At 35.5% G+C, this 14,408-nt stretch overlaps 1 protein-coding gene across 3 annotated transcripts in view; it reads left to right on the plus strand.

Moving 5' to 3' along the window:
• Positions 1 to 14,408, plus strand: part of KHDRBS2 (KH RNA binding domain containing, signal transduction associated 2) — a 567,172-nt gene that overhangs the window by 285,738 nt on the left and 267,026 nt on the right. The gene's annotated exons all lie outside the window — the stretch shown is intronic.

The following is a 14,408-nucleotide window of genomic DNA, read 5'->3' on the forward strand; positions in this document are numbered from 1 at the left end:
GTAAGTGTCTTTCATTTTTCACAAAGATGTTTCTCATAACTTTTCTTTTTTAAGTGTGCTTTTGGTCTTCACTGACTTTTTAGACGGAGAGTCATATTGCAAACTAATCATTTGTGGAGTTGATAAGAAGGTAAAATAAAATAGAATACAACAAACGCTTAGCACGGGACCTGGCATGTTGCTGCATAACCAAGGTTTGACAGTGTCCTCCGTACATCACCAGGTCACAGTCATGAAGAATAAGACAATTAGCACATAAACACAAACATGTAATTGAAGTTGAGTGCTTTTCTCTTGTGTCTTAATCACTTGGTAGTTGACATGTTTTCTTGGCAATTTTTAATTAATGGGAAAAGCATTTGCAGGTACAATGGCAGGGGAAAGAGATTAGATATGTAATATATGCAACAAGACAATGACGTTACTTGAAAATATCAAATGTACTGTTACGTGACATTATGCCAGGTGCTGGCTCATTATAAAACATAATAAAAATAATCAATATTAATAGAGCCAGACATTTGTTGACATCAAACAAAAATTGGAAAAATAAACTCATTGCGCTCTCTGAGAGCAACAAAGTGTTCATTAATTAAGACGGCAAACTCAGGGTTGCATATTGGATAGAATTCTCTACTAATTTTCTAAGAAATAGCGGAAGGTTAAATGAATGAAGCTTTTATAAAGGTTGACAATTTAGCATTCTAGAAGAGGTCATTCAAATGGAAATCTTGGCATTGGGGCTTAAGCAGGGAATAAGGTAATTGGAAGAGAATGCTGAGTAAAATTTTCTGGAGTGCCTGGGCAGAAGTCTTTGGCAGAGGAGAAAGAGCGTAGCTAAGATTAATCTGTTCAATGAAGAAACACTGTAGATTTCTAAAGTAAGCAATAAACTCAGAGGAAATGGTGGGTAAGATTCATTGACTGGCAGTGATTTTGAGAATAGGAAAAGAAAAAAAAACAGAATTTTGAAATGTAAAGGCATCAAAATCTAACCACATAATGTATTATTTATATGCCCAGTTTAAAAATTTCTGTCAAGACAAGGTTATAGAATAATCCCATACCACTCTGGCTATTCCTTAACTTTATATGCACGCAGAATTTCTGCACAATTTATTACCTGGTGCTTATCAGAACACCTTCCTAAACAGATCCAATATTTCATAAGCACAAGGATGTTAGGTTCTCTCTTCCTTTTGCGTCCAAACTAAATGCCTAGTGCTATTGGGTAAGCAGTTTTACTATACTTAGCTCAGATCAGACCTCTAGTGATATAAGTGGTATAGAAAAAGGCTAGGACCACCTACATTACTAACTCATTTCATGCCTGTAGACAAATAATTTAAATTCTCAGAGCTTCAGCTTCTTCATCTTTAAAAAGAAAATAATTATAACTGACTGACCTCTATCACAGTTATTGTGAATATTAAATAGGGTAATGTGTATGAAAGGACATAGAAAATTATCAAGCACCATTTAAATGGATGCTTTTAATCTATTTTGTTGTTATAGTAGATGGAATCTTGGAATGACTTTCTGAGGTTAAATATGTAAGATGAAACACTATTTCATTGCTACATATATATCGGATCTAAGTTGTGGGCTTGGTTAACCCTATTTTATTATAAATGCTGGTAAAACATCTCACCTACTTCTAGACCTTGTGATACGTGTAATAATTTCACTTATAACTTCACTGAAATATAGACTCCATGAGGGCAGGGCTAGCAGTGTCTCTCTTGTATTCCCATAATTTAGCATCGTGCGTGGCACAATAATTATTTGTTTGAGGGTCTGACGGATAGGATGGCTGATTAATAGGCACCAGGAGTGATGCAGAGAGATAAAATGGCTATTTGGGTCAAGTTGGAGGAATAGTACCCCACAATTAAGATGCTTTATATATACACATCCAGATGAGGAACGAAAATCTTACATTGGCCAATATGACCTGCTCCTGCCTATCTCTGGGATTTTCTCTCTGCCTGACCGACTGCTCACTCTGTGTGCTCCAGACATTTGCTGGCTTCTGTTCATCCCGCACTCCAGGCTTTCCAGGGTCACGCCTCACTAAGGGCCTTTGAAGATTCTTCTCCAAAATACTGACACAATTGTCATTCAGGTCTCAGTTCACTCTAGCAATGCAGGAAATTCTTCCCTGACCACAGGGTCTGAAGTAACCTCCCTGCATTTGTACAATCCTATTATATTTTGTTCAAAATATCACTGGCCCCTTAATTAACACTGCAATTTATTGTCTTACCATGCTTTAGCCCTCTGTGCTTACTTAATTTTCCTCATAGCTTTTATAACCTGTTCTATATATACACACATACGTATATATATATTACTTATTTGTTTATTGTTGGTTTTCCTGCTAAAATATAAATGTCATGAGGGTGGGATTATTGTCTAGTTTTACTGCTTTGTTCCCCTGTTTTGAACTCTGCCAGACACATGGGAACACTTAATATTTTTTGTATGGGTGAATAAATGATTGAATGAATAAGCTTTTGTTTTTAGGGTTTTTTTAAGATTTTTTTAAAGATTTATTTATTTTGGTGAGAGAGAGAACATGCCAGTGCGGGGAGGGGCAGGCGGAAAGGGGGAAAGAGAGAAGCAGACTCTCCGCTGAGCATGGAGCCCAAGGCAGGGCTCAGTCTCACAACCCTGAGATCACGACCTGAGCCAGAATCAAGAGTTAGACACTTGACCGACTGAACCACCCAGATGCCCCTGAATAAGCTTTTTAAAAAATAAATAGGGGAGCCTGGGTGGTGCAGTCAGTTAAGCCTCTGACTCTTGGTTTTATCTCAGGTTGTGACCTCAGGGTTGTGAGATCAAGCCCTACATTGGGCTCAGTGTGGAGTCTGCTTAAGATTCTCTCTCCTTCTCCCCCGCCCCAGCCACCCGCACCAGCCCCCCACCTCATGCTCGCACTCTCTCTCAATAAATAAGTAAATAGATTTTATTTAGTTAAATAAATAACTATTCTGATAGCTCTCAATGTTGTATTAGTAAATTTTACAATCGGTGGAAGTCCTACTTGATAAATTTTTCCATATGCCTTGTTTGCCTCAGCACCAAGAAAAGGATGGCAACTGTCTACTTCATCTTTCACTAGAACCACAGGGGGGCAAATATGAACTGCCAGTTCTTTTTTTATTATAAAAAAATTACTTGCTGATCCAGGTTTCTTTTGACATTCAGTATTAAAGTCTACAGAAATGCTAACGTATCAGGACATTAAAATTGACAAATAAAATAGGTGAAGAATTATAGCCAGTAAGAGACATGTTAGAACCACATAGAAAGCTAACGTAGAATAGGACTACCATCTAATTCCTCTACGAAATGGAGTGTCTTTCCATAGTTTTTACCTTCCTTGCCCTTCTTTTATGTTATCCAGTATTTATCCAATGTGCCCTATGTCCAGAGGTTGTAGTTGTTCAAGACTGCTGACTTCGGAACATACAACTTGTCATGAAATGTCTGAATGCGGTAAGCTGTTGGAAAACAACACAGTTTTAGTACTTTAAATGAATTGTTAAGGGAAAAACAATTATTATTACCTTGGGAAAAAATTTCTAACTTGCTGGTCTCCCTCCAGTTACTACAGTCTTATCAAAACAAGTAGAGGGGCACATCAATAAAACATCAATAAATTGAACTCCCCTGATTTTAAATTTCTAATACTTTGAGCAGATACTCTATTAAAGTTTTCACTTATTGCTAATTTGGCTTACAAATACAGATTAAGCATATTAAATCATTTGACAAATAGTGACAAAAAGGATATAAAATCCTAATCTATGTTTCAATAATGCTAATGCCTTTCTCTTTCCTTTATCATCTATAAAGCGGTAAACAAATGTCATTATTATCATTATATTTTATCATACTCCTTTCTCTTATAGCTCAAGCACTAGGACTGTCACATATAGTTGTGCAGATTACCCCTTACACAAGGCTAGGGAATAACATTTACATTGTAGTTTGTGAATGAGACCTCCCTGGGATTCCTGATTACAACTTCCCCCTTTCCAACTTGAAAATAATGACACTGTATTTCATTTTCATACTGGTTAACTCTCACCTTCAATTAAGTTGAGTTAGTAAGTTTTACTAATGCTTAATAATCAGCTCATGATTGAACATAATACATTGTCTCATAATTAGAATTTATGAGGGTTTAGCAAAATTCTGCTCATTGAATGTGAGTTTATTCATTCTTTCATAGAAAAGATGAAAGGATGGGTCTCCACGCAACTAGGAAATTAGGTCTAGGTCACAGATAACAAACCAATAGATGACTTTGTTACCGGCTCAACAGTTAGTTGTTGACAGAATTAAGAGATCACAATACTCATTTCTACCAAGCCCTGGCATGGCCCCAGAATCTTTCTCAGCACAGTATGCTACACAGCACTAGAATATTATCAGAGTTGACAGAATTTGAAAAGTATTTGTCATACCTGGGATAAGTCTCTAATGATCATTGCTAGAGGTTTTATCACTTAAAAAGAAGGTATTATATAGATATACGTATATGTGTAATATTCAACATAGAATACAATATATTGTACATTAGCAAGAGAATACAATATATTAACACAATTCAACACAGAAAAAAAAATGCATCATTCCAGGTTATTTCTTTCCTACATCAGATTGGATGACAGTGGTGATTCTTGAAATGGGGCAATTAGGGCATATTATATCATTTCAGGTTTGAGATTAGAAACCTGCGTAGGAAACCTCTCAGGAGTGTGACTATGGAAGAAAAGTAAATGCTTTTCCTCTTTAGAGTAAAAGCAAAGAGAGGACATTCTTGCCTTCTCTTCCTCAAAGACTGTAATCCTAGCTCTGAAATGGGAAAATGACACTGATCATTATTAGCAATCGTACAGGGAAGTAGATATAAGGAAAATAGAAAAGAAAAGCAGAGTATTTTCAGTCTAGGACATAGAAGTTCTAGACTTTCAGGCACTGATAAAATTTTTATAAAGCTTTGAAAGATTATAAATAAGAATGTATCCCTGAAATTCATATTATAATTTAATAACAAGTGAAAATTTGGTCAGAGTGTTTTATGCAAGAGAATATGTAGGGAAAACAATGTATTAAATAAAAACCCACCAACAAGCAAAAATAATGATAATTGGCAAGACCTATGTACAAGGTGGGAAATGGCAGATACATTGTGGCTGGCTGATCAGGAATGCAGCATGTATAGCAACAACATCCTACGGGCAAGGTAATGGTCAGCAACAGAATAAAAAAATAAAGTTCAATGCAGAGAGGGAAACAGAATCCATAACCTGGATATCATTCCCTCACTGCTGTGGTTGTTGTTCAAATGTTGCAACAGTTTCCTCAGAGAGGGTTGCTGGAGTGTTTGGGGGTGGGAGGGATGGGGTGGCCGGATGATAGACATTGGGGGAGGGTATGTGCTATGGTGAGTGCTGTGAATTGTGTAAGACTGTTGAATCACAGACCTGTACCTCTGACACAAATAATACATTATATCTTTAAAAAAAAAGAAGATAGTAAGAAGGGAAAAATGAGGGGGGGAATCGGAGGGGGAGACGAACCATGAGAGACTATGGACTCTGAGAAACAAACTGAGGATTTTAGAGGGGAGGAGGGTGGGGGGATGTGTTAGCCTAGTGATGGGTATTAAGGAGGGCACATGCTGAATGGAGCACTGGGTGTTAAACTCAAACAATGAACCATGGAACACTACATCAAAAACTAACGATGCAATGTATGGTGATTAACATATCATAATAAAATTAAAAAAAAAGTTTCCTCAGATTGCTCTCTTCAAAACAATTGATTCTCTTTTCTTTCTCATAATTAACCATATTTTAATGGAGTGGTAACTAATAGCACTAAGCACAAAGCCACATGTGTTTATGTAATTATTATTTGCTCAGAAATACTTCCTGTATTGCTATAGTACTAGAATAATATTCTGATTGTATTTGGAGACATTTATAATCAACTAACATTGAGTATTTCTTCTTATCTGATAAGTTGTAATAGAAAATACAGACCTATGACTTAGGAAATAATTAAAATTATTACTTATTCTTAGAACAGAGCTAATAATGATTACTATTATATAATTAATTAGAATAACATTATTATAATAACAAGATATAATTAATAAGAAGACCACTGTAATAATATAATTTATTATTATTATTGTTGTTGAGCTGCAAGGCCACTTTAGTATTGCTAATTGACTGGCATAACCCAGAAAGCAGATAAAAAGAAAAGTGGATAACTATTTGAGTTTGATTTTCTACAAACCTTAACACAAGTATCTTCTTACTCCTCACAGTACAAATAATCAAATGTTCACTTTATGAATCTAGAGTCAGGATGTGATAATCTCCTTTCTATCTTAAGAAACAATTTATCACTGATGATTTCTGGTCTCATTTGATGTCAAGGATCTGAGTTCTCCAAGGCCACTCTTTTCAGGGGTTTTTATTGCTTTTTAGTTGCCCAGCATCATTTTCCTGTTTCTTTCACCATCTTTTTTTTTAATTTTTTTAATTTTTTTAAATTATGTTATGTTAATCACCATATATTACATCATTAGTTTTTGATGTAGTCTTTCAAAATCTTGATTTCAGCTTGATGATTTACTTCTTCCCCATTAACTGGCATTAAATCTCAATAACTACTTTTGCAATTCCAATAGTAGTCATTAACATGAAGGCTTAGCAACATTCCTAAGGTTATCTGTATTATTAAAGATCTGTGGTTCCTAAGGATACAGGATCTGATCATCAAAGCGAAAATCTTCACCTCTTGGGGCACCTGGCTGGTTCCGTTAGTAAAGTGTGCAATTCTTGATCTTAGTGTTGTGGTTTCAAGTTCTGTGTTGGTGTAGAGATTACTTAAAAAATAAAAGTATCTTTAAAAAAATCTTCACTTCTTAACTTCTTCTGATTGTAGTATAAGGGAATTTGTAGAGGATCAAATAGAAATTTTATATTGTATTCAGAACATTTACTGAATGCTAATCCTGCACTTGTACACAGCTACATAACAAACATATGCCAACGCTGACCTGAAAATACTTTTATAGATGGAGGCAACTTAAAAAGACTCATGATTATTGAAGAATTTGGTACAAAAAATGAATCACAGCAGAAAAGTAGCTCAATAATCAGAATCTGTTAAATAAATGTATAATTTTTAACTGAGTCAATAATTTAGTAAGTAGTATCAGTGGTCTAAATAATGCAAGGCAAAAGATTTGTTTAAATTCAATTCAACAAATATTTCTGAACATCAAATATATGCTACACATGATTCTAGGAATTTGTGTTATATTAGTCACTGCCCGTGTAGAATTTAATAACCAGAAAACTATTTTCAAGGTTTAAAAGATAAATATTATGGAGACATATTTAAGAGAGAATGGGAAATGGGAGACCAGATTAGATAATAAGGACAATATGGACAATAGTAATGACAGACTGGGCAATGTTGATCAAACAGTAAGTGTTAGTTCTAGAGTCAAGAAAAATCAGAATTGTTTCCTAGGAAGGGTTCAAGATGGCAGTGTAGGAAGATCCTGAGCTCACATCCTCCTATGGACACAACAAATTTACCACCACATATGGAGTAATTTCCTCAGGAAAAATCTGAAACTTGGATGACTGAAGACTTCACAGCAAAGAATAAAAGGACAGTGTCAAAATGGACAGTGTCAAAATGGATAGGAGAGGCAGAGGCAATCCTCAACAAAATATAAGCAAACAGTGATCTTCCCAGGAACACCACCCTCCCCACATAGGCACAGCAATCCACAGTTAAGAGAGATCTCAAAAATGGAGATCTTTTCCCTGAGAAGTAAGAGGTCTATGCTCCACATCAGGTCCCCAACCCTAGATTCTGATCAGGACAAATGAGCCCCCAAGAAGCCTGGCTTTGGAAACCAACAGGGATTATGTCCAAGAAAACCATAGAACTTTAGGAAATGGGAGAACACACTCTTAAAGAGCTTGCACATAGACTAACTCATCCCATGACTCAGCATAAAAACACCAGTTGGATAAGCACTTGGACCATGTGTGAAGGAGACCCACTTACTAATTTGGGGTGTCTCCTGGAGAAGCAGGAACTTGTTGGGACTCTTTCTGGGACAGAGACACTAACATATGCCATTTTTGTGATCTCATTCTGACTTGCTAATACTGGTGCTGGCAGGCACTATTTTGGAATTTTCCTCTAGCCTGTTAGTGCTAGGAGACATGGTTCTTTGAAAAGATAAACAAAATTGACAAACTTTTAGTTAGACTCACTAAGTCACTAAGAAAAATAGAGAGGACTCAAGTAAATAAAGTCAGAAGTGAAGGAGGAAAGTTACAACTCATATCACATAAATACAAAGGATTATAAGAAACTATTAACAATTATATGCCAACAAATCAGATAAGAGATGAATAAGTTCCTAGAAACACACAATCTTCCAAGACTGAATCATGAAGAAATAAAAAATTTGAGCAGGCCAATTTCTAGTAAGGAGATTGAATCAGTGATCAAAACTTCTCAACAAACAAAAGTCCAAGATCAGACAGTTGCACCAGTGAATTCTACCCCACAGTTGAAGAAGATTTAATACTTATCCTTCTCAAATTCTTCCAAAAAATTGAAGAGGAAAGAATGCCTCAAAATCCATTTTATAAGGCCAGCATTACTTTGATACCAAAACTAGACAAGGGCACAGCAAAAAAAAAAGAAAATTATAGGCCAATATCCCTGATGAAAATCCTCAACAAAATATTAGCAAACCAAATTCAGCAATACATTAAAAGGTCATACACCATGATCAATGGGATTTATTCTAGGGATGCAAGGATGGTTCGACATCTGTAAATCAATCAGCACAATACACCTCATTAACAACAACAACAAAAAGGATAAAAGTCATATGGCAATCTCAGTAGATGCAGAAAGAACATTTACAAAATCTAACATCCATTTAAGGTAAAAACTCTTAACAAAGTGGGCATAGAGGCAAAGTATCTAACTGTAATATAAGCCATATAAGACAAACCCAGAGGTAACATCATACTCAAAGGTGAAAAACTGAAAGATTTTCCTCTAAGATCAGGAACAAGACAAGGATACCCACTATTGCCACTTTTATTCAACACAGTTTTGGAAGCTGTAGCCACAGGAATAAGACAAGAAAGTGAAATAAAAGCCATCCAAAACAGAAAGGAAAGGTAAAACTGTTACTATTTGCAAATGACATGGTACTATATATAGAATACCCTAAAGTCTTCACCAAAAAAAGGTGTTAGAACTAATTAGTGAATTCAGTAAAATTGTAGCATACAAAATAATATATAGAAATCTGTGACAGCTCTATACACTAGTAACAAACTATCAGAAAGAGAAATTAAGAAAGCAATCCCATTGATAGTTGCATTATAAGGAATAAATACCTAGGAATAAATTTAACCAAGGAGGTAAAGACCTATACCGAAAACTGTAAGATACAGATGAAATAAAATGAAGACGCAGTAAATGGAAAGATATTCTGTGCTCACGGATTGGAAGAATTAATATTGTTAAAATGTCCATACTACATAAAGCAATCCACAAATTCAGTGCAATCCCTGTCAAAATTCCAATTACATTTTTCACAGAAGTAGAAGGAAGAAATCTAAAATCTGTATGGAAACAAAGACGATTCCAATATCCAAAGCAGTCTTGAGAAAGAAGAACAAAGCTAGAGGTATTACACACTCCTTGATATTACAAAAGGTGTCATAATCCCTAGACTACAAAGCTATAGTAATAAAAGCAGTTAGGTATTGGCATAAAAACAGATCAGTGGAATAGAATTAAGAGCCCTGAAGAAAACACACAAATATACAGACAATTAATTTACAACAAAGGAGCCAAGAACATCCAATGGTGGAAGGATAATCTCTTCAACAAATGGTGCTGAGAAAACTGGACAGTTGCATGCAAAAGAATGAAACTAGGTCACTGTCTTACACCATATGCAAAATTAACTCAAAATGGATGAAAGACTTGCATATAAGACCTGCAGACCTAAAATTCCTAGAAGAAAAAAAATAGATGATAAACTTCTTAACATCAGTCTAAGCAATGTGGATCTGACTCCAAAGGCAAGGCAAACAGATATAAAAGTAAATGAATGGCACTACTTCAAACTAAAAAAACTTATGCACAGAAAAGGAAACCATCATCAAAAGAAAAAGGCAACCTACTAAATATTTGCAAATCATACATCTGATAAGGAACTAATCTCCAAAGTATAAAAGGAACTCATATAACTAACAACAACAACAAAAACCCAAACAACCCTATTAAAAAATGGACAGATTATATGAACAGACATTTTTTTCGAAGACCTACTGATGGCCAGCTGGTGCATTAAAAGATGTCCAACATCACTAATTCTTAGGAAAATTCAAATCAAAACCATAATGAGATATAACCTCACACCTATTAAAATGACTTTTATCAAACAGACAAGAAATAAGTGTTGGAGAGGATGTGGAGAACAGCGAACACTTATACACTGTTAGTAGGAATGTAAATTGGTTCAACCCCTATGAAAACAGTATAGAGATGTCTCAAAATATTAAGAATAGATCTACCATATGATCCAGTTATTCCACTTCTGAGTGTTTTTCTAAAAAATATGAAAATACTAATTGAAAAGATAGATGCATCCCTATGTTTATTGCAGCATTATTTACAATAGCCAAGGCATGAAAACAACTTAAGTATTCATCTATGGATGGATGGCTAAAGAGAATGTGTTATATGTATATATAATGGAATATTATTCAGCCATAAGGAAGATTAAATTCTTGCCTTTTGCAACAACATAGATGGATCTAAAGGGTATAATGCTAAGTGAAGTCATTCAGATGGAAAAAGACAAATACCATATGATTTCATTCATGTGTGAAATCTAGAAAACAAAACAAATGAACAAATAAAATAATGCAAAAACTCACAGAACAGATTGATTGTTACTAGAGTGGAAGGATGCTGTCAGGTGGGCAAAATGTGTGAAAGGAGGGGTCAGTTGTATGCCGATGGATGGTAATTACACCTTTGGTGGTAATTACTTTGTAGTATATACAGATGTCAAATTACAATGTTGTACACCTGAAACTTACATGTTATATGCCAATTTTATATCAATTTTAAAAAAAGAAAAGAAAAGAAAACCAATTGCTGACAAAGAACACCACCATACAGACAAGAGTCAATTTTTCAGTGAGACAGAGATTGTTCAAAAGAGAGAGTTAGGACAGAGGACCGAGGTAAGGGAGCTGTGGAGAAAGAGAAAGAGAGTGTTTTGATTAGTTTCTTGAAGGTGTTGGTGACCCACAGTTAAAGAGTCTATTTCATAATGAATATCTTTTTAAAAATACAAGAAAAACGTAGGGAATAGCATATTCTAAAACTTATTATTTTGCAAAATTATGTATTCCTGAAATGTATCTTCAACTTCTGTTCTAGCAATTAGTTGTTACTTTTCAAATAGCTTATTTTGCCGCTACATAAGATACAATGTAAGCTTATTTTGAATTTCTCTTCTTTGATTAACTGATCTCATTTTACTTTCAGCAAGCTGCAATGGGAAATATATTGATTCCTGTTGACAGTATTCAAACTAGATATCCAGGGAACTTGGAAGAATCCCTACTCTTCTAAGAAATATATCTTCTATCTCATCTCTAATCTCTGTTTTTTGTCTCTTTCTCTGTTGCACCCAGGCTCTCTGCATAGTGTATGTAAGGATGCTTATACAGGTGACCTTTGTACAGTGTGGGGGTACAGGCATCAACCCCACCTGTATAGTTGAAATTTTGTGTATACCTTTTAACTCCCTCAAAACCTCAATTACTAACAGCCTACTATTGACCAGAAGCCTTACTGATAACATAGACAATTAACACATATTATGTATGTTATATATATTATATACTGTATTCTTACAATAAAGTAAGCTAGAGAAGAGAAAAAGTTGCTAAGAATATCATAAAGAAGAAAAAATCAATTTACAACACTGTACTGTGTCAAAAAATACATATATAAGTGGGTTCAAACCCATGTTGCTCAAAGGTCACCTGTATAATTCCTTAAAATACAAATAGAAATGGCTTACTGGATGGTCTGTCTTTGATATAGTACAAATAGAAATTGGTTTTATTTTTCAATAACTACTGTCATTCTCCTTTTCTTATTCATTACCAACAGCTTGAGCAAATCACATAGCTTTCCCCCTCATTGTCCTGTTAGAAGAATCTTAATCTACACAGTTCAGATTTTAAGTCCAATTAGTTCCAATTTATGATTTCAATTTCAAATCCAATTCAAACCTCCACTCCTCCCCGAATTTACAGCTTGGGGAGTAGCATTGGCAAGGGAGGCATGGTCTGCTCATCTATCTCCTGCCACTTTTTCCACACTCCAGTTCCTAGTGCTCCAGCCCCACCTGCTCATGCATGTGCTCTCTCTCAAATAAATAAATAAATTTTTTAAGATTTTATTTATTTATTTGAGAGCAAGAGAGAGGGAGAGAGAGAGCTTTGTGAATGGTCTTGGCAGGTAAGGTAGGAGGTGATAGGAAATTAGAGAAAGGTGGGCTATAAAACTGGTCCTGTGGTAATCTGGTTATTTTGGTTGGTTTGAGACTTACTCCACTTATTTTCCTCAGATGGGATTTATGGATGACAGACCAGAGGAATTGTTGTTGTTCCTCAAATAACTTGCTTTCTTCCTTTCTGCTGAGTGATGTCTGGGAGGAGCTCAGGGTTCTCACGCGTCGTCCTTTCTCTCGGTTGTGTCCTGATGCTATTCTACCATCTTCTTGCTACCAGTGGTTCAGGTGGGCTTTGTCCTGTGTCCCTAATTTCTCCTCTCTCTGAGAGCTTGAAGGATTATTTTACCTTGTCCTTGGAGTTGAAGGATTTTACCAGAATATGCTGAGGTTTGACCCTTTTCTTATCAGCCTGGCCTGGAAATCCGTAAGCTCTTTCAGTTGGCATTGGCATCAGGTCTTCCTTTCAGGGAAATTATCTCATTATTTGTATATTTTCTTTTCTCTATATTTTTCCTCTTCCTTCTTTTGAAACTCTTATCACATATGGCAAGTCTCCTGAATCTTTATTTTTCTTCAATTGCTTTTTTCTATCAATCTGTATCTTCTTAACATTTTGCTCATGCATCCCAAAGATACCTCCTACATGGCCTTCTAAGATACAGATTCAGGATTTAGCAGTGACGATGTTATCTTCTAGTCCCTTGAATTTAGAAGGAATCATGTAGATATTGTGCTTACTTCCTTGTTTTGTTTTATGTTTTCAGAAACTACTGTAACTGTACTGTCTTAGGTATTTCTTCTGTTTTTCTGTTTGGGTTTATTTCTGTCCTCTCTGGCAGCTTTATTTCACTGGGTGGGTTTTCAGCCTGCTCTCGCTCTCTCCAGATGCTCTTTCCATTTTTTTTTCTTTCTATCTTGATTAGATCTGTCTCTTGGGTACCTCTAGCAACACCAGCCCTCCAAAATGTCAGAAAGTAAATCAGTCTTCCCCACATGGACCAAAAATGTAGAAAGACACAGGCCACCAAAAACTTGGGAAGAACCTAAAAAATGTTCTTCCTGTTCTCCCGTCTCCCTTTACCTTCCCAGACTTGAGGGCTCACTCATTCTGGTCTTTCTTAGCCTCTTGCTGGCCAGGGAGAATCAGCCTCCTCAAGTGAGTCTGCATGGCAACTTTACACTTGGATGAAGTACAGATCTCTGCAAGCCAAACTCTTTCTCAAATATTCACTCTACTGTTACCATTCTGGGGTTTTCCAGCATCAGATTTCATGTACTCACTCAACCCACATGCAGTGAAGTCCTATCCCAGTTAGTTTTCATAGCTAGGTCTCTCAGAGATCTCAAAGCCTGACATGCACATAACTTCTGAGGGTCTCAGTCTTTATTTCAGCCAAAATGTGCTAGTGTGTTACAGTTGATAAAGAAAGAGAAAGCTGTGTTAAGGTCACTGTCTTCCCAGGATTACTAAGGTCTTCCACAATTTAATGAATTCTCTTTATATTCAACCTATGGAAGAAAGCATCTAAAGTAACTTTATAGGTGCCAGAGATTGAAAGTTTGAACTCTGTGTATCATGTGACACTTCGAAGATGAGTATTTTGTTTTTAATAAATCAAAATTTATGTATTTAAAATACAATAAAATAAAATATTCCGTAAGAGAAAAAACATAGTATTCCATGAATATATACGTCTGTAAAGACTAGATATACAGTTGTTTCCATATGTATTATACAGATGTTGTCAAGTTAATATGCACAAATACCAGTGCAGGT

Source organism: Eumetopias jubatus, unplaced genomic scaffold (assembly GCF_037043125.1).
Source record: "Eumetopias jubatus isolate StellerSeaLion01/CBP00866 unplaced genomic scaffold, mEumJub1_p1.0 scaffold_6, whole genome shotgun sequence".
NCBI lineage: Eukaryota > Metazoa > Chordata > Mammalia > Carnivora > Otariidae > Eumetopias > Eumetopias jubatus.